Source organism: Palaemon carinicauda, chromosome 41 (genome assembly GCF_036898095.1).
Source record: "Palaemon carinicauda isolate YSFRI2023 chromosome 41, ASM3689809v2, whole genome shotgun sequence".
Classification (NCBI taxonomy): domain Eukaryota; kingdom Metazoa; phylum Arthropoda; class Malacostraca; order Decapoda; family Palaemonidae; genus Palaemon; species Palaemon carinicauda.
Window position 1 is genome coordinate 58,110,952 of NC_090765.1, and position 18,388 is coordinate 58,129,339.

Here is an 18,388-nt window from a genome sequence, read left to right on the forward strand (position 1 = left end):
CCCACCCACAGGAGAGACCGTGTGCCTCCCCTCCCCCCTCGGAGGATCTTCGGAGGGAGGAGGAGAGCCATCAGCAACGTCCCCAACAAGAGCAGTATCAAGGGTTTGACCAGACACATCGGAGGGCTCGGCCAAAACAGTGTCGACAAAATCCGAAGGGAATACCTCCAGTATTACCAGCGACTGTTTGACCGCAGCCCCAAACTGGATCAGGTCAAACAGGGCTTCCTTGGAGGGAGTGCCCTTAAGCCCCAAGGAAGCCCAAAGCTGAAACAAATCATTATTAGCAACAGTTTGATCAAATTCATCAAAATCCAAATTATCCTCCCCCGGAGGAGAAGAGGGAGCTGCCACGCTAAGGGAGGCAACGCCCTCTCCCGCACCCCGAGGTCGGGAAACACCACTAGGGCCTGCGCTACCATTCGGCAGCCTCTCACGAGAGACCGATCGAGTGGGAGATTCGGAGGAGGTTCGGGCGGCGGAAGAGGAGTCCTTGGAGCCTTCCTTCTTCAAGGTTGCCCCTGAAGGAGAACGGTCTCTCTTAGACTTCTTCTTACGCCGGCGGCTGAACTTCTCCCACTGGGAGGCAGACCACTCCCTACACTCACTGCATGTATTCTCCCTATCACACCAGCGGCCTCGGCACTGCGGGCAAAGGGTGTGAGGATCGGTGTCCTCCGCTGACATGAAGGTCCCACAAAGGCGGCCAGCGAGTCCAGGGCACTTGCGCATAACGATGACAACGGTCGAGGCCAACTTCCAAGCACACAGAACTAGAAAAAATCAAAAAACAAATTAAGGCTGTCATTAACGAGGACGAAAAACAGCAACGTCTGTCTTCGTCCGAGCCAAAAAGTGAAGTGAGACAACTCACAGGTGTGTGTGGGGGGGAGGGGTAGCAAGCTACCCCTTCCCTACCCCCTGGTAACTAGAGGGGGTAGTTGACCCTCGTTAAAAATTTAATGGCTCGTCATTTCAGCTACGCCGAAAGTAAACCCTATGTAAATAGCGTGGTTTGTATTTCGGTTACGGAATAACTTTATTTTTACCTTTTTTTTTTCTTTTTTTTCACAGGTACAGGAATTTTGTATTCCACCCTATCTCTACCACTAAAACCACTATAATTCCTCCTTTTCAGCTCTCTCCCACTCAGCTGAAATCTCACACTATCCCTCTATCTCGCAACTTAAGCTTAAACCACTATGAAGTTTTTACTTCACCTATATCAACTTCTCCAACTACAAACTTTCAACTCCTTCCCGAGCTCTCCTACTTATCGGGACTTGCTACTATAATTCTTTCTCTCTAACTAAGACTGGAGCCAGTGGGCTCATAGGAAGGTATTCCCTTCCCACAGTCAATCACTCCTTTCTCAAACATCCCATCACTACCAAAAACCTATCCCAATATCCTCAAATAAATGTTGCAGAATATCCCCCACCCAACTACCTATCCCAATATATCCTACCTAAACACCTACGGGCTGCAAGATTGCAAAAGCCTGTGTCTGGCCGAAAGGGCCAGGCAATCTTCAATAACAGCAACAAGTCTTTCTGTTCCAAACTTTTGCGAGGAAGTGTTGCAGAGGCCTTAGGTGCAGTCTCCCCAACGAGACAAACTGCTCTAGGGAGGATAGAGTTCCCAGCAGACTCATCCACTCCTTCGCTGAGCATTCCTGTTTCTTTAGTCTGCCTTTCCTAGGAGGGAGAAGCCCGAAAAAGAACTGAATTCAGAACTATCCCAAAATAGAGAATACTGTAGTCTGATTCGGCTCGGTCTGAGACTTCTCCCAGTTTGATGAGTCCCAGGTCCTGAGTCATCGTATATGTCTTCAGTAGGTCCTCCAGACATTTTTCTTTCGACTGTGATCGGATCAGCCAGTCGTCTAGATAGAAAGATACCCTTATCCACTCCTGGTGTAACCAGCCTGCCACATCGCCATTAGTCTGGTGACAACTTGGGGAGCTGTGCTGAGACCGAAGCAAAGTGCCCTGAAACACAAATCTCAGATATCTCTTTGAGGACGGATGAATGGGGACGTGACAATAGGAGTCCTGCAGGTCGAGAGATACCATCCAGTCGCCTGGACGAACTGAGTCGTCTCCATGGAGAACTTTGTTTTCTCCACGAAGGCGTTCAGAGAGCTGACATCTAGGACTGGTCTCAATCCACCAGAGTTCTTGGGAACCAGAAATAGGCGATTGTAAAAGCCTGGGGAGGTAAGGTCCTGAACTGGCTCTATTGCTCCCTTGACCAACATCTGGTCGACTAGCTCCAAAAGAGCCTCTCGTTTCCCCGCGGGTACTGAGCCACTAAGGCTAGGGGAGAGTCTGAGAGAGGCGGCTTCTTTAAAAAGAGGATCTTGTAACCTTCTTTGACGATCGAGAGGGACCAGGTGTCTGCCCCTCTCCTCTTCCAAGACTGCCAAAAACGAGACAGTCTTGCCCCTACTGGTGTCTGGAGGACTTCCATCTCATTTTTTGGATCGGGGCCTAAACGCACCTCTGCTGGTCCTTGGCCCTGACTCTTGTCTTCTCCCCCTAAAATCCGCTCTCGAGGAGGCCCTCCTCCGAAAGGGCTGTTGAAACTTCTCTTCCTTCTTCAGAGGAGCAGGAGCAACAGGTAAGGATTTCCTAGCAGATCGAGACAAAAGGTCCTGAGTAGCCTTCTGGGCCAGAGAAAGGGAGATATCTCTGACCAGAGCTTCGGGAAAGAGATGAAGTGAAAAAGGGGCGTAAAGCAGCTCCGACTTCTGGGCAACAGTCACAGATCTAGAGGTAAAGAAGCACAAAAGGGCCCTCTTCTTCAAGACCCCTGCTGAGAAAAGGGAAGCCAATTCAATCGCCCCATCCCTTAGAGCTTTGTCCATGCAGGACATGATACTCGTGAGGTCCTTTGTGTCTTCCAGGAGTTCAGTCTTCCTGGCTAGAGTCCCGAAAGACCAGTCCAGGAAGCTAAAATCCTTGAAAACCCTGAAAATTCCCTTGACGAGGTGATCAAGTTCCAACATGGACAACATCACCTTGGTAGAGTTTAAAGCATGTCTTCTTGCCGAGTCCACAAGAGCAGAGAAGTCACCTTGGGAGGAGGCAAGCACTCCTAACTCCAAAAGTTCCCCTGTCTCATACCACATACCGGCATTGGAAGCGAGCCGAGATGGTGGGAAAGAAAAGGTGGTCTTGACTGCTTGTCTCCGTTCCTTCATCCAATCATCTACCTTAGCGAAAGCTTTCCTGGCCGAAATTGAAAGCTTCCTTTTGATGAAGGCCGAAGACTTTGTAGCTTTCTTCCTGGTGAATTGAGACTGAGGAGAAAGAGGGGCCGAAGGTTGAAATTCCTCCCCATAAAGTTCCAAAAGAGAGCGAGATAGAACCTTATAATCACTAGTAGAGTCGGCAGGTTTTTCTTCCTCTCCCGAAATATCTTCGAGGTCCTGATCAAGGATAACATCTTGAAGAGTTGGGCTGCAAGCATTCTGGCACTGAGAGCTGTTTGCATCCTGGCGCCGAGCGCTGCTAACATCCTGTCGGCGAGAAGCGGTATCGTCACGATGACAAGAAACGGAATCGTCTTGATAAGGCAGGCTGCCTTCGTCTTGAAAATGCAGGCTGCCTTCGTCTTGATAATGCAGACTGCATTCGTCTTGCTTCCTAAAAAACGAGGCGGTATCGTCCTGGCGTTTCGAATGAGAAACGGTATCGTCCTGGCGTTTCGAATGAGAAACGATATCGTCCTGGCGTTTCGAATGAGAAACGGAATCGTCCTGGCGCCGAGAACGAGAGGCAGTATCGTCCTGGCGCCGAGAGCGAAGGAAGTAACTTCCGGCATCGTGGCGATGAAGAGGGTGTGCGTTGGCGTACGGCCGACGAAGTGCGCAGAGGTTTCTTTGGAGAGATACTACGTTCCCTCTTAGAAGATGATCTCTTAACCCTTTTACCCCCAAAGGACGTACTGTTACGTTTCACAAAAGCCATCCCTTTACCCCCATGGACGTACCGGTACGTCCTTGCAGAAAAATGCCATAAAAAAATTTTTTTCAGATTTTTGATAATTTTTTGAGAAAATTCAGGCATTTTCCAAGAGAATGAGACCAACCTGACCTCTCTAAGACAAAAATTAAGGCTGTTAGAGCAATTTAAAAAATATATACTGCAAAATGTGCTGGGGAAAAAATAACCCCCTGGGGGTTAAGGGTTGGAAATTTCCAAATAGCCTGGGGGTAAGAGGGTTAACAGGTAAAGAGACGTCCTTATGTCTGACGGACTGTGAAGGAGGGTGGCTGAAAGCTTGAACTAGCGATGTAAGTTGTTCCTGCATAACAACCATGAAAGCTTTAGCAACCTCTGCTGGTTCTCGCAGTTCCGAAGGAGGCAGTTGTTTGGGAGCGCTGGCAGAAGAAGCAGAGAGTTTAGCAGGTTTAGCTGGGCTAAGGACTCTCTGTTTTGTCCTCTTAACAGGAACAACATCGAAATCGTCTTCCGAAGGATCAGGTTCTCGGCTACTCGAACCGGGAGAGGGAGAGCGAGACTGCACATCCCGGTTCCACCTTCTCTTCGTTGGTCTTGATTCGTAACGCCATTTACGTCTGGGAGAAGGATCAGGTGATGACACAAACGTATCCGACACGCCTTTTCTACGGCAGTCAAGAGCAGTCTGGGAGGTCACAACAGGACTGTCTGAGGCGACGACTGACCAAGGATAAGCACCTCTCACCACCTTTCGGCTTTCGACGTACCTTCTCCCTTGGTCCTGGGAGCTTGGTAGAGGTCTAGACCTAGGGGTATGACAGATTCAATCAGCCGCCACCTCCACTGCACTTTCACAAGCACTAATTTCACTTTCACCCTTACATTTAAAGGCCTCAAATTGTGCTTTAATGGCCTCTAACTCAGCAGCTATCCTGGCATACCGAGGGTCATCCGTAGGCGCAGATCCTGTAGAAGGGGCAGGAGTTACTACATTCGGGGAAGGAACAACTTCCAAAGAGGTGACAATTAAAGGGTCAATAGATAAATCTAAGCTAGCTTCACTAGCAGACTTTGACTTTGATTTAGCTCTCCTAGCTCTATCAAGTTCAAGTTTGCGCACATAGCGCTTTAAAGCTAACCAATTATCATCATTTAAACCCTCGCATTCCTTGCACCTATTATCTAGTGCACATTCAAACCCCCTGCAACCCATACAGATAGTGTGAGGGTCAACCGACACTTTCGGTAACCTCACCTTGCATACATCATTCGCACATATACGAATATGAATTTTTTCACTCATGATAATAAAGCAAAAAATACAAAAAACAATAACAAACACGATTGCCAAATCCCAAAACAGTGTACTTCACCAAACGAAGTCCAAAAAAGCAATGAAGGGAAAGCGATTCGAATAAACTCTAAATGGCGGACCAACGATGTTGTCGATCCGGCCGGCAGAGATAACCTGAGGAACAGAAAATGGGAATGATTCCAGGTACCTCCCTGTAAGGGTTGTCAACCATCTAACCACGCAACCACCACAAAGCGGTTGCCGCGATTTTCGATTAAATTCTGCCGAAAGTCGGAGACTTAGCTATATATATATATAACTGCCAGGTAAGTACTATTCATAAAAATTTTAGTTAAGTGCCATTGGACTCTCAGATGTACTTGGAAAGGAAAACTCAAAATACCTTGTGTTTTGTCGATATGTCTCGTTCCTAGGTAAGAGAATTGCCATATGCAACGGTAGGACACCTGGAAATTCGCATCAGGACCCTAATTTGTTGTTATTTTGCGACGTGTGTGAAGGACCATCAAAATTCTGGTCCTGAGCGAATTTCGGCAGGCCCGTGCAGAGAGAGCCGAAGAAGAAGAAGACACCATGAACAACGCTGCTAGGTCATGCAAAAACAGATCTAGTTTGGCCAGGTTAGTCTTATTATGATCTCTATTTCATGCCGCATGTCCGGCCATTTCATTATGCATTCCTTGTTAATATATACATGCCATTGTCAATACATTGTTTTCCCATCTTTTCACTCCATTTGGGGAGCCCCATGGAAACTCAAAACCATTATTTGTGTGTATATACAAACAGCGTTATAATTCTGAGGGACGCGATATGTTATCATTCGGTTAGGGATATCTTGAGCAATACACTCAAAAAGTTCCGAACAATGTTTCTGACGAGCATTCCCGATGCGGAGCCTTTGTAGTTAGTTGGGAAAAACCACATTTTTTACACAAAAACATCACCTAACCGTATGTTTCTGTTTCCTACCTAACCTAACCTAACGAACCTAACCTAGGAGCCGTATCCTTAGACTGCCGTACTCTTATCTTGGTTTCATTGTGGTGTATTACAGGGCAATGTAACCTAGGAAAACAACTACTTTTTCTTATAGAAAAAATTACGCTCTCTTCGAAAATGACACTCGTTCCCGTCGCAAATTAATAGTTTCAGAAATATATATACATCTATATCCTCCAATAATAGGGGACCCCCAGTGGGGAAAACATACTGGGGAATCGATATATAAACGTGAAACAAGCCTTTTCTTCTCTATACATTACCTTCTTGAAATTATAATATCCGAAGGAAAATACAAAACAGTATATCTGGATAAACTTTGGAGGCGCCGTTACAAAGATTGTGTCATGAAAAAATACAGTAACCAGTGCTGCCAACGTCCGATGTAGATCAAATGTTATTTTGTGACCTGTCATACTACTAGGCTAGGTTAGGTGGGTTTGTTAGGTTCTGTGCCCTTTTTGTACTTTTTATATAGAGTAAAACTTATATGGAGAAATTATTTAAAATATATATGGAAATATCTATCATTACTATCTTTAGTAATGTCAGCGTGCCGTTGGTAACTCTGTGTACCATACGTCAACGTTGGTAACACTGTGTATTATTGGTAACGTTGCTAATGTTTTTGTTCGTTCGTAAGAGAAGTGACACCGTGCAACTCAAAGTTATACGAATTCGTTGATCTGTTTGTTTCCGATTGAAATGAACATCAAATTCGGTTAATTCACGTTATTTACTATAGGAAAACAATTATATATCGTTTCCCCAGTATGTTTTCCCCACCCAAAACCCTGAGTTCCCACTGGGGGTCCCCCATTATTGTAGGATATAGATGTATATATATTTAAGAAACTATTCATTTGCGACGGAAACGAGTGTCATTTTTTAATAGAGCGTAATTTTTTCTATAAGAAACAGTAGTTTTTTTCCTATGTTACATTGCCCTGTAATTCACTACAAAAATACCCTTATCTTACCCTGTCCCAACGAGCTACATTCAACCCAAAATGTCAGTTATAAATTACCAAAATCTAATACATTTTCATATAATATTATACTAAGAATATTGGGCTATTAGGCCTACCCATGATACTTAATACTTATTTTATGAACCTATGGCTTATATTATGAATTGCTAAGCTACAACCCTAGTTGGAAAAGCAGAATGCTATAAGCCCAGGGGCCCCAACAGGGAAAATAGCCCAGTGAGGAAAGGAAACAAGGAAATATAAAATATTTTAAGAAGTCAATCCTCAATGACGGTTTGACAGGCGTTAATGGCAACTCAATTAAATACACTTTTGAAAAAAAAAAAAAAGAAAAAAAGGGATGTGTGTAGGATGGCGGCCACCTGCATGTATGATAGCGGCCGCCTTATTTTCAACTTTATTGGAAACTTGTATAGAATATAAACTGTTCAGAATGTTATAAATATCCAGGGTAAGTACTTACTATACCGATATACAAAGATTTTGAAAATCATCTAATTCGACGTGAAATTTATAAGTCGAACGAGCTCTGTACCTTGCCACGCAGTTTCTCGCTCCCATAGTTCCTAGAATTCCCTATAGATGACGTTCTGATCGAATCAACAGCGCCATAGCGGCGGAATTCTGAATTATTAATCGGCCGCGGCAATTTGAAACGACCCAATGGGACCCCACTTGACCTGGGGATTAACTAGGATTAACTTTTTCACCCAATCATAACTCATTTTTTCAAAAAATTCAAATACGGAAACGGGAGCACCCATCGAGGGTCGGAAATGCTCATTTTTTACCCACGCGGCGCGATGGCAACTAACCAGTGTAGATACTTGTGAATCTTTTTTCAATTCAGTCAATCCTAGTATGTTGAGGATTATGAACTTTACAACAAGTGCTGAGTTTACAAAATATTTATATAAAATGGGACTTTTAGGCGACTTTTCCGGCATTTGTGCAAAATGTCATATCGGTGAAATGCGCTACAAGTATGATGGAAAATCGGCGAATAGTGGAAAAGCTAAGTTTTTTTGCCGTTGTTCATATAGTTATTGCCGAAAGAAGATCGCCCCTAACCACGGTAGCTTTTTTTTCACGATCAAAGCTACCGTACGAAGATGTGTTTGTTATATTAGCAAGTTTTATTTATGGTTTTTCTCTCGGCAGAAAGCCAATACCAGTTGAAAACTCGGACTTCAGTGACTTTGAATAAGTAGGGGGCCGTTGTAGAGGTTACGAATAAACCCGCAAGCTGAACAGGAAATAATGTAAGTACAACCCTCTCCGTTTCTGGTTTGTGTGATCGCGGCCACATGTATGTATGATGATTTCCGATTAAGAATAGGCAAGTGTAAGGGGGGTCACAGGGGGGCGGTAGCCCCCCCGTTTAGGTGTTTAAGAATAATTATACGGCTATGTACGGGGGGTCGCAGGGGGGCGTTAGCCCCCCCGTTAAGGAGAGACACGTGTTGTAGGTAAGGTTAGGTGGGCCCATTCAAGTTAGGCAGTGTTCTATTCTAGAGTTTTGGCAGAACATTCTGTTGTAGAACAACGGCCACGTCTTACGAAGGGTTAGAAAACGGGAAGAAATTCCTGTTTTCTATGTCCGCGGGAGGACCTGGCCGCTGATCTACAAAGGCTCCGAAAAAAAAAAGTAAGGGATTCAGGGTCCACGTTCCAGGTTCCTCGTTGCTCTCTCCACAACATGGTCGTGTAAACAGACGCCAAAATTATCAGTAACCAGAAACAGATCCAAGTTATCTTACCTTATTCCAATTCACAACGATCAGTTGACTTTTACACACATATCCCCAGTCACACAGAGTTGCGTTTATATATTACACAATTCCACAATGGTGTTTGTTTCTCCTCTATTGAGGCACTATGTAATACGCCCGTCAACATTCGCGAGTGCTCTTGTACTTGTACTTTGTTTCAAGGGTCCTCGTTGCTCTCTCCACAACATTGGATTGTGGGCATACTACTAGATGAAGCATATTAGACGAAAAGTGCTGCAATTGGCAGAAAATTCATTATTATTAGTTTACCTCCTACACAGACAGCTTCACAGATTGCATACTTTTACTTCTAACTTCAATGGCATTTTCTAATATAAACAGACAACCTTTTGGCAACGGCTGCTCTATTCTTTTCTTTATATGGTATTATCGTTTGTCACTTGATGTCTTGTTTTATTATTTTTTCTTATTTTCCACAGTTCTTGGATAAGATTTTGTTCTGCTTTCTATCTCTTTTTTATCACAATTCCTGAAACAAAGAATGTTCGCTATTATTTCACGCTCATTTTCAATATATGGTTGATGTAATAGTGTGCACTTATTTCTTGTTTCCTTGTACATCTCGCAGTGTAATATAAAGTGTTCTAATGTTTCTTCTTCATGGCCAAACATGCATTTTGTATCTTTATTTTTGTATCTGCCTCTCCTATTTAGATCTAAAGTGTCTGTTCTTGCCTTTATCAACGGCTTAGTTTTTAACGTGTTATTAAACCAGTTAACTTCTATTTCTTTCTTATAATGCTTATATATTCTTAGTGTTTCTTTCTCTTCCATCTCCGACTTCCAAATTTTGGCGTCTACATTTTTTATTTTCTCTTTCAATAGTAAGAGAAATAGTAATGTGGACCGACAGTAAGGTAACGTTGGCATGGGTAGCATCGCCCGATGCCAGGTCTAATAAAAATGTGTTTGTTTCTAACAGAGTGGCGGAAATTAATTTTATTCAGCAGGTTTGTAGTTTCAGTCTGAACCATGTCCCTAGTCATCAGAACCCTGCCGATATCCTATCCCGAGGTGCAACGGCTCAACAATTGCAAGCTAACCCCCTGTGGAGGAACGGTCCAGAATTCCTCAGGACCACGGGAAAGCCTGTTCCTTACGAGGAGGAAGTCTACTACATCAAACTCACGTAGTAGCGGCGGTGCAGGAGTTGAGGGAGGAGATGTGTCCTACCCCCCCAGGCGAGATTTGGGACGTCCTGAAAAGGGAAGTAGGGTTCCAATTCTTGTTACGAGTAGCCAGACTAGTTTTAAAGTTTGCTAAGATAGAACGGCATCCGTTCAGTATTGTTGTACAATTAGAGCAAAAACATTATTTGCCTACTGTTTATGCCTACTTAGAGGGCGGAGTCAGACCCCCTCCTGAAGTTGCTAATTTTGCTAGACAATTGAATTTAGTTTTAGTAGATAATCTCATCTGCACCAGGGGACGAGTGTCCCATGTAGGAGAAACTGATCATTTAATTCTCTTGCCAGCCAAAGGGCATTTGGTTAGGATGTATTTAAATTATTTACATCAGTTACATTTGCATTGTGGGGTGAATACACTAATAGGTATCTTTCGACAGAAATGTTGGGTGGCGGGTCTGCGTTCCATTGCGAAGCGAACCGTGCGGCAATGCCCTGAATGCAAGCTGGCCTTCCAGCCTCTAACGAGACAACCACCACCACCCCCCCTGCCAAAGGAAAGGATCACCCTCACAAAACCCTTCACGGCGGTCGGAGTGGACCACACAGCAGCAATTAACACTGAGACACGGCCAGGATATATACTAATCATAACCTGCATGGCTAGCAGAGCCGTGTACCTTGACTTCTGTCCCTCTTTGGAAGCAGAGGAATTCGTGTTGGCACTTAGACGGTTTAGTGCCACCCACGGTGCCCCACAGCTCATCATGTCCGATAACCATCAAACCTTCAAGGCTGCCAGCCACCTCCTGCAGGGACTTTATGAAGAGGATGAAGTCCAGCAGTTCCTGAGGAAAACTGGCATAAAGTGGTGGTTTCAGACGCCCCGTGCACCTTGGAAAGGTGGGTTCTTCGAACGTTTGATAGGAGTAACGAAACGGACCCTCCAGATAGCCCTCGGAAAGAAGTACCTGCCGGACGCCCACGTGCTAACCCTCGTGAAAGAAGCAGAAGCAGTGGTGAATAATCGACCGCTTATGTACAGCGGTGACGAGCGCGAGGATGAAGTCCTCACCCCCTCCCATTTGATAAGAGGACACCAAGTCCACCTCATGGCCCCGATCTTACCGGACGACCATCTCAACGCAACCTTCACCTCTCGGAAGCTACGTGATCGTTACGTAAGATTGACAGATTCACTCAAAGCTTTTAGGGAACGCTGGAGAAGGGAATACTTGAGTGCCTTGAGAGCCCGGCACGACTGTCGGCCCGGGGAACCCTCCAAGCTGCACCCCGGAGACGTCGTGCTAGTTAAGCAGGAGAATAAGAAGAGAGCGACTTGGCCTCTGGGACGTGTCGTGGAGACGTATCCTGACGACGACGGAGTCGTACGTTCGGCGAAAGTGTTGTTTGAGGGTGTCGAATCGCTGCGAGCTGTCAGCCACCTGGTTCCCCTAGAAATAGCCCCCTCTGAGGATGACCATGAAGGAGACGACAGCGATGACGGAGAAGAGGGCGCGTACAGTTCGACAGCCGGAATGCCAGGGATAGCGGAGACGTCTGGGAACGACCAGGGTATGGCAACAGCTACGACAACTCAACAACCAGCCACAGGAACGGACGACAACGACGAGGAAGGTGAGAACTATGCAGTTAGTGAAAGAAGTGAAAATGAAAATGAAACTGAATCAGAGCAGACGAACGCACAAAGACGTTCTGCACGCCCATTGAGAAGGGCTGCCGCAAAACAGCGAGAACTAATGGACTGTCTGCTGAAAGCTGACGATATATAAAAAGTAGCTGTAAACTGTAAGTGAAAAGGGGGCGTGTCCTATCTGGAAGGTAGGGAGGGTGGAGTTTGTGAGGTGTGCGTGAATCTGCGGAGGTTGGAAGTGCTTAGGGGTGGAGAACGGGGACGGGATGGTCTCTCGTGCGTACAGACCGAGCGTTGCACAGAACCAACCCCTCCCTCTTGTACTCCATTAAGTAACAGCCTGCATGTAGCAGCGCTATAGAAGTCTTGATTATTGTGAGTTGAGACAGACTGAATTTGAATTGTCATGTATGCATTTCTGCCATTTTCTGATTGTCTTAGGCCCATTGCCTAATTGCTTTTGCACTTGAATTGTTATGTATGCATTTCTGCCATTTTTTGAATTGTCTTAGGCCCATTGCCTAATTGCCTTTGCACTTGAATTGTTATGTATGCATTTCTGCCATTCCTGATTATTTTAGGCCCATTGCCTAATTGCCTTTGCATTTGAATTGTGATGTATGCATTGCCATTGCCATTTTCTGTTTGTTTTAGGCCCATTGCCTAATTGCTTGCCATTTGAATTCTGTAAAATGTGTGTTTACATTATCACTTATTTCTGCTGTTCCTTATGTGTATTACACGAGTGCTTTAGAATTGCTAGGCCCATTGCCTAATTTGAACTGTTGTATGACCGTATATTATTGATTGTGTTTATTACCCCAGGGTAACATTGCTGTTGTACATAGTGCGTACTCTGTTCGAGTCGTTGCGGAGCGCTACGCAGCGAGCCTAACAGAGTCTCGGAGTAAGCCACTCCCCTCACCCCGAGTCTAGCTCCATCCAATTGACCGACGTTTCATCGCTCCTTATTTTGGGGCGTGGAGGATGTCGGGAATTTCGACCTGATCAATCGAAATTCCCGCCATTTGACTTCACCTACGACTACGTCAAATTGGAGGGAGAGGAGAAAACTCGCGGGCGAATGAATGTAGTTCCAGACGGGAACGTTTAGAACCAAAAAGAGAAACCGCCTGGTAGGAAGGCGCTGAGACTAATAAAATCAATTGCTAGTAATTTAAGATTAGGAAAAATAACGTCATTCTATTGTAACATGATAAAAAAATCCAATCTAGAAATTTAGGTTCAGGACAAATCGCGCCAAAAAGGTGACGTCGGAGGTTGCAAGGCTAGCTCGCCCTCTTTGATCCAACGTCCCCAACCACAGTAAGTCCTTTCTAATTGTTCTCTCTCCCCACGCCTATTGTACCCAGGTCGGTTTCCGTGTAGGTCTTGATAGAGTTGTAAAGTTTTTATCTGTTGATATTTTGTCGATCCTTGTGCCAGGGGATCAGTGATATTGTGTAAAGCACGTCTAGGGGTCTCGATAAGGGTTTTATCGAGGTAACTTTATAAATGATTAATTAATTTTGTTGATATCTTGAGTCCGAAGTGGACATAGTTTTTTTTCAGTCACATGTTCTCGTATGTTAAGTAAAGGTTAATTTTTCATGTTTCTTACGTATTAGATTATTTTTGTAATAAAATTTGTTAAAGATGCCCATATTCTAATTACTCCCCCGATGGTTTTGAGTAGCTTGTCCCTAAGACTTTGTGATCTGCCCAGTACATCGGGCTATTTTTTATAAACCGGTGAAAAATCGCCACATGTAGTATCATGTGTCTGGCTAAAATTGGCAACATTTCAATTGGTTAACGGATCATACTAAACCTAATGGCAACTAAATGCAGGGTAAAGGGAGTGGTAGGCCCTTTCTCCTTATGTTACTTTACAGCCGAGTAAATTCTTATCTGTGACTGCTGATTGGCGACATCCGGCTCTAATCCTAACAGGGTAAAATAGCAGGCAGTTAAATAGTGTAATGTTGACGTCCGATTGAGATTATTCTCAATGACATGAAAATAAACTAATATTTTTCGAACATTTATTCAGAAAATAACAGAAAGTATCAGTGAACATTACCAGTTACAAAAAGAGGTGTATTTTCGCGTCTTTCCCGGTGATACAAGCGATTTTCTATTCTCCCGGACGGCATCCGACGTCCGGATTTTACACTGTGCCGCACTTATGTTGGTGGCTCTGCCTCTAGAATGGCTCTGTATACTTGATTGTCAATCTTTTGGAAAGTCTTTAATTCTTCCTCTGTGTATTCTAGAATTTCTGCTGCGTGAAGAAAAGATGACATTGCAATTGATTTCCAGAAAGTTTTTTTCTTTTAAGATTTTATTACAGGCGTTAGCAACTGTTGAGTATATCATATTTAACATAGTGTCTGGCTTTTAGTATGCAGTCATTTTTTAAATCTTTGAAGCATTCTTTCTTGTTATTTATTTTTATTCCTAAATATATTATACTTTCTACTATCTTGATATTTTCAATTTCCTCTGGATGTTCTTCTTTTCTGTAATATATCATTATGCTGCTCCTTTGTTTGTTTATTGACAGTCCACATGAGGCTGCTGTTTCTGTCAGTATGTTTATTGTTCTCACTGCTTCTTCGAGGCTTTGTGCAAGCACGAGTCCGTCATCAGCAAAGAATAGTGCTGCTGCTATCCTGAAAAATTCATCTCTATAGCCAAGATTTTCTGACTAGAGCTTTTCTATTATTATGTACGTGACAAGCAGGAACAGTATTGTTGAACCATTACATCCTTGTCTAATTCCTGAGGTTATTTCTATCTCGGTTTGTTTATTGTTGTTGAGGAAAAGTTCTGTGCGGTCGTGAGAGTATAAACTTGCTATTATTTCAATGATGTTGCAATCAATTTAGAATTTCATTAACGTTTCTATCGATTTCCCTCTATTGATGGAATCAAAGGCTTTTTGGAAATCAATTGATATTACAAAGTACTTGTGGAGTGAGGATGTGCTGAAGAAGTGCTCTGTTGAAATTTAACAACAATAGAGGCAAGTTAAAAGTGAAAATCGTTAAGTTTATAATTTCCAACATCATTAAGTTGTGTAGATTGGAATCAACGTTATTGGAATACTAAATAGTGCAAAATTACAAATTAATAGTTGATTACAACTGGGACACAGGTAAGAGTTACCAATTATGATTTTCCCGACCCATTTGGACTTCAATATAGTGTAAACTACAAAAATGTTAAGAGCCATTAAGATATTAGAATCGGATGATGAATCAATTTCACAGAAAAAAAAATCAAAATACCAAAAGGATAACATTCTCCCATTACAAAACCTCATGAAAAGACTGAAACAGGAAAATCAGTTGAAGATGAAACAAATGAATTTCTACAGATAATGAAGATTACATCAGTATATGATAGTGACAACATGGAGGAAGGTGCCTGTGGAAGAAATGATGAATCAGCGAATGGATCATTGGACACCGTGGAATCTGATGACACTGAATTGTGCGGGCACTGCAAGACTGTCGTTGCCAATGATGGAATTTGTTGTGATAGATGTCAAAAAGGGTATCATATTGAAAACGAATGTTCTGGATTAATAGAAAATTTATCACAAGCCCTCAGAAGGCTATTGTGTTACGAACATATATATTACGTATGTAGAAATTGCACTGATAACTTCAATGATGATGCAGCAAACATACAAAGAAAAGTATTGGATGAAGAAGTCGTAATGTCCCATCATTTGGTTCAGGTCTTGATGAATAAAATAGAAGAAATGAAGGATAGCATGACAGAAATGAGAAATAAAATGCAAGAAACAAGAGATGAGATGCAAGAATTAAGAAATTGAATGAAAGAATTAAAAAATGAAAAGAAAAGGAATGAAGATGATAGGAAGCATCTAACTGGCACATATGCTGAAAAGCTGAAATCAAAGAAAACATTGATTGTAAAAGCAACTGATGAGGTGTCAGCAGTTAATAATAAGAAAACAATTATGACCAAATTAAAAGCCCAAGTTGAAAGCACTGCTGAAACAAAAGATGGCCACCTGATCATAAAATTTGCAGATAAACAGAACCTGGAGCAGCTAAAATCAGAATTGGAACAAGGTAATGTAAACAAGATCACTGTTACTGAAAAAGGAAAACTTAAACCGAAGATAAAACTTACAAATGTACCAGAAGATGATGATGATATTATTCAAAGTCTGAAGCTTAAGAACCAGTGGCTAAACAGACACATTGTAGAAAATGATGATCTGACTATCATAATGCAAAAAAATTCAAGAATGGATAAACATAAACGCTATATTATAAAATGTACACCTAAGACACGTAAAGCAATCTATGAAAACGGAGATAAACTTAGTACCACATATAGAATATGTAATGTTTACGACCATTACATGCCCTACCAGTGTTATAAATGCCAGGAATTTGGGCATAGTGCAGCAAATTGCAAGAATAAACAGTCGTGCCCCAAGTGTTCGGGAGAACATAAAGCGGGTCATTGCAATGTTGTTGAAGTTAAATGCATAAATTGTGTGAGGAAGAACTATGGTGACGCAAAACATAAATCCTATGATAGAGTAAACTGTGAAGTTTATAAACAAGAAATAATAAGAGCCAGAAACAATACTGACCATGGCTTCGATTAAGAAAATATCATGTAATATAATAAATATACAATCCATTGGTAATAAAACTCATATCATTAAGGAAGTCGTAAGTGATCAAGATGTGGATATTTGCTTATTAACTGAAACTTGGTTGAGTGGTAATGTGAGTGACAGATCGAAAATAAATGAAATGACACCTAAATCTTATAACTTTTATCATGAACCAAGAGAAAACAAAAGAGGTGGTGGCATTGGAATCTTAATTAAGAAATCATACAACGTTACAGTAAGAAATCATCTCATAGTTAATTCATTTGAATATATGAATATTAGAATTTTATCTCGAAATGTAAATCTACAAATAGTTATACTCTATAGACCACCGAGCAAAAGCAAAAGAATGTTTCTAGATGAATTTAATAACTTACTAGATACATTGAATGACAATCGAAATATAGTTATATGTGGTGATTTCAACCTACATCTTGATAACAGAGTAGACCCATATGTCAATGAATTTAGAGAATTGATTGACAACCACGACCTTGAAAACATAGTGTCTGAACCAACAGCTCAGTCTAATCATATACTAGATCTAGTTATAGTAAACAAAAACAACAACATCATACTAAATATGGAGAATGAACCTGACTGCTCTATATCCCCAATGCATAAGTTGATGTCTTTTGAAATAGACGTTAGAAAAAATAATGCAATACAGAAGGAAATCACATACAGAATTAAGACTAACTTTGATCCAAAAGAGTTCATTGAACAAAGCCTAGAGGATATAAAAGGGATAACACCAGTCTGTAACTGTGAAGAGAATCACACCCTTGTAGAGGGACAATCCTGTATAAACTGCATTACTGATAGAAGTAAAACTATAGGCTACTTGCAACTAATTATAATAATAGGTGCCCGGAAATAACAAAAATAATCACAATTAAAGAAAAATCGAACTGGTTTGATAATGAATTACACGAAGAGAAAAAATGAAAAAGAAAAATGGAGGATAAATGGAAAAGAAATAAAAATAATGAAAACTGGCAACATTACAAAGCAGCTAAAAAAGCTACAATTACCTTATCTTAGTTAAAAAAGGCCTATTATGAAAAAGTGTGCAATGAAAATGACCCACGGAAAATACATAAGAACCTAAAGAAACTATTAGGTCTAAAGACAAAAATAGTATTGCCTGACATAACTAATGATCCTAAATGCCTAGCAAATGATTTTATTGATTATTTTGAAGAAAGAATAAACCAAACTGCTCCAGTTTTCACAACATCGGCACAACAGAGCGAAGGAATACATCAGCAACAGGTGTAAGTAAGCTAAGGGTATTCAAAGAGTTAAGTCAGAGTGATTATATGAGAATAATAAAGAAAGTAAAAAAAACCTACTGCGGAAATGATCCGTTTCCAATTAATGATGTAAAAGATGCAGAAAATTTCACCAGATTACAAGAGACCTTCCGAAACATGGTAAATATGAGTCTAACACAGGCAGTTTTCCCTGATTGTGAAAAAGTTGCATGTATCAAGCCTGTGTATAAAGGAAAAGGTGATGCAGACAATTTAAGTTCATATTGGCCAATATCAAATCTGTCATATTTTTCGAAAATTATTGAAACTGCTGTACACGAACAAACCTGGAAACATCTGAAAAAATCTAATGCCATACCTGATGATCAATCTGCATACAGAGAAAATTACCCCACAGAAACAACAGTGTTAGCGATTAAAAATGACATAACAGAAATTATAACAAATGGCAAGTGTTGCATTCTTGTGATGCTTGATCTAAGTGCAGCATTTGATACTGTAGAACATACATATATGATGGAAGACCTTAAAGCTGTGGGCATCGTAGAACGAGCATACGACTGGTTTGTGAGTTATCTTGAAAACCGCAAA

At 41.9% G+C, this 18,388-nt stretch overlaps 2 protein-coding genes across 3 annotated transcripts in view; both read right to left on the bottom strand.

The window, feature by feature from the left end:
- The window catches only part of LOC137632685 (zinc finger protein 665-like), a 41,777-nt gene extending 32,567 nt beyond the window's left edge, over positions 1 to 9,210 (bottom strand). For both annotated transcript variants that reach the window (XM_068364773.1, XM_068364772.1), the window contains exon 1: positions 9,038 to 9,210. The gene's annotated coding sequence lies outside the window, so the exon portion shown is untranslated. The remainder of the gene's footprint in view (positions 1 to 9,037) is intronic.
- Positions 1 to 18,388, bottom strand: part of LOC137632440 (zinc finger protein 845-like) — a 399,727-nt gene that overhangs the window by 33,681 nt on the left and 347,658 nt on the right. The window lies entirely within an intron of this gene.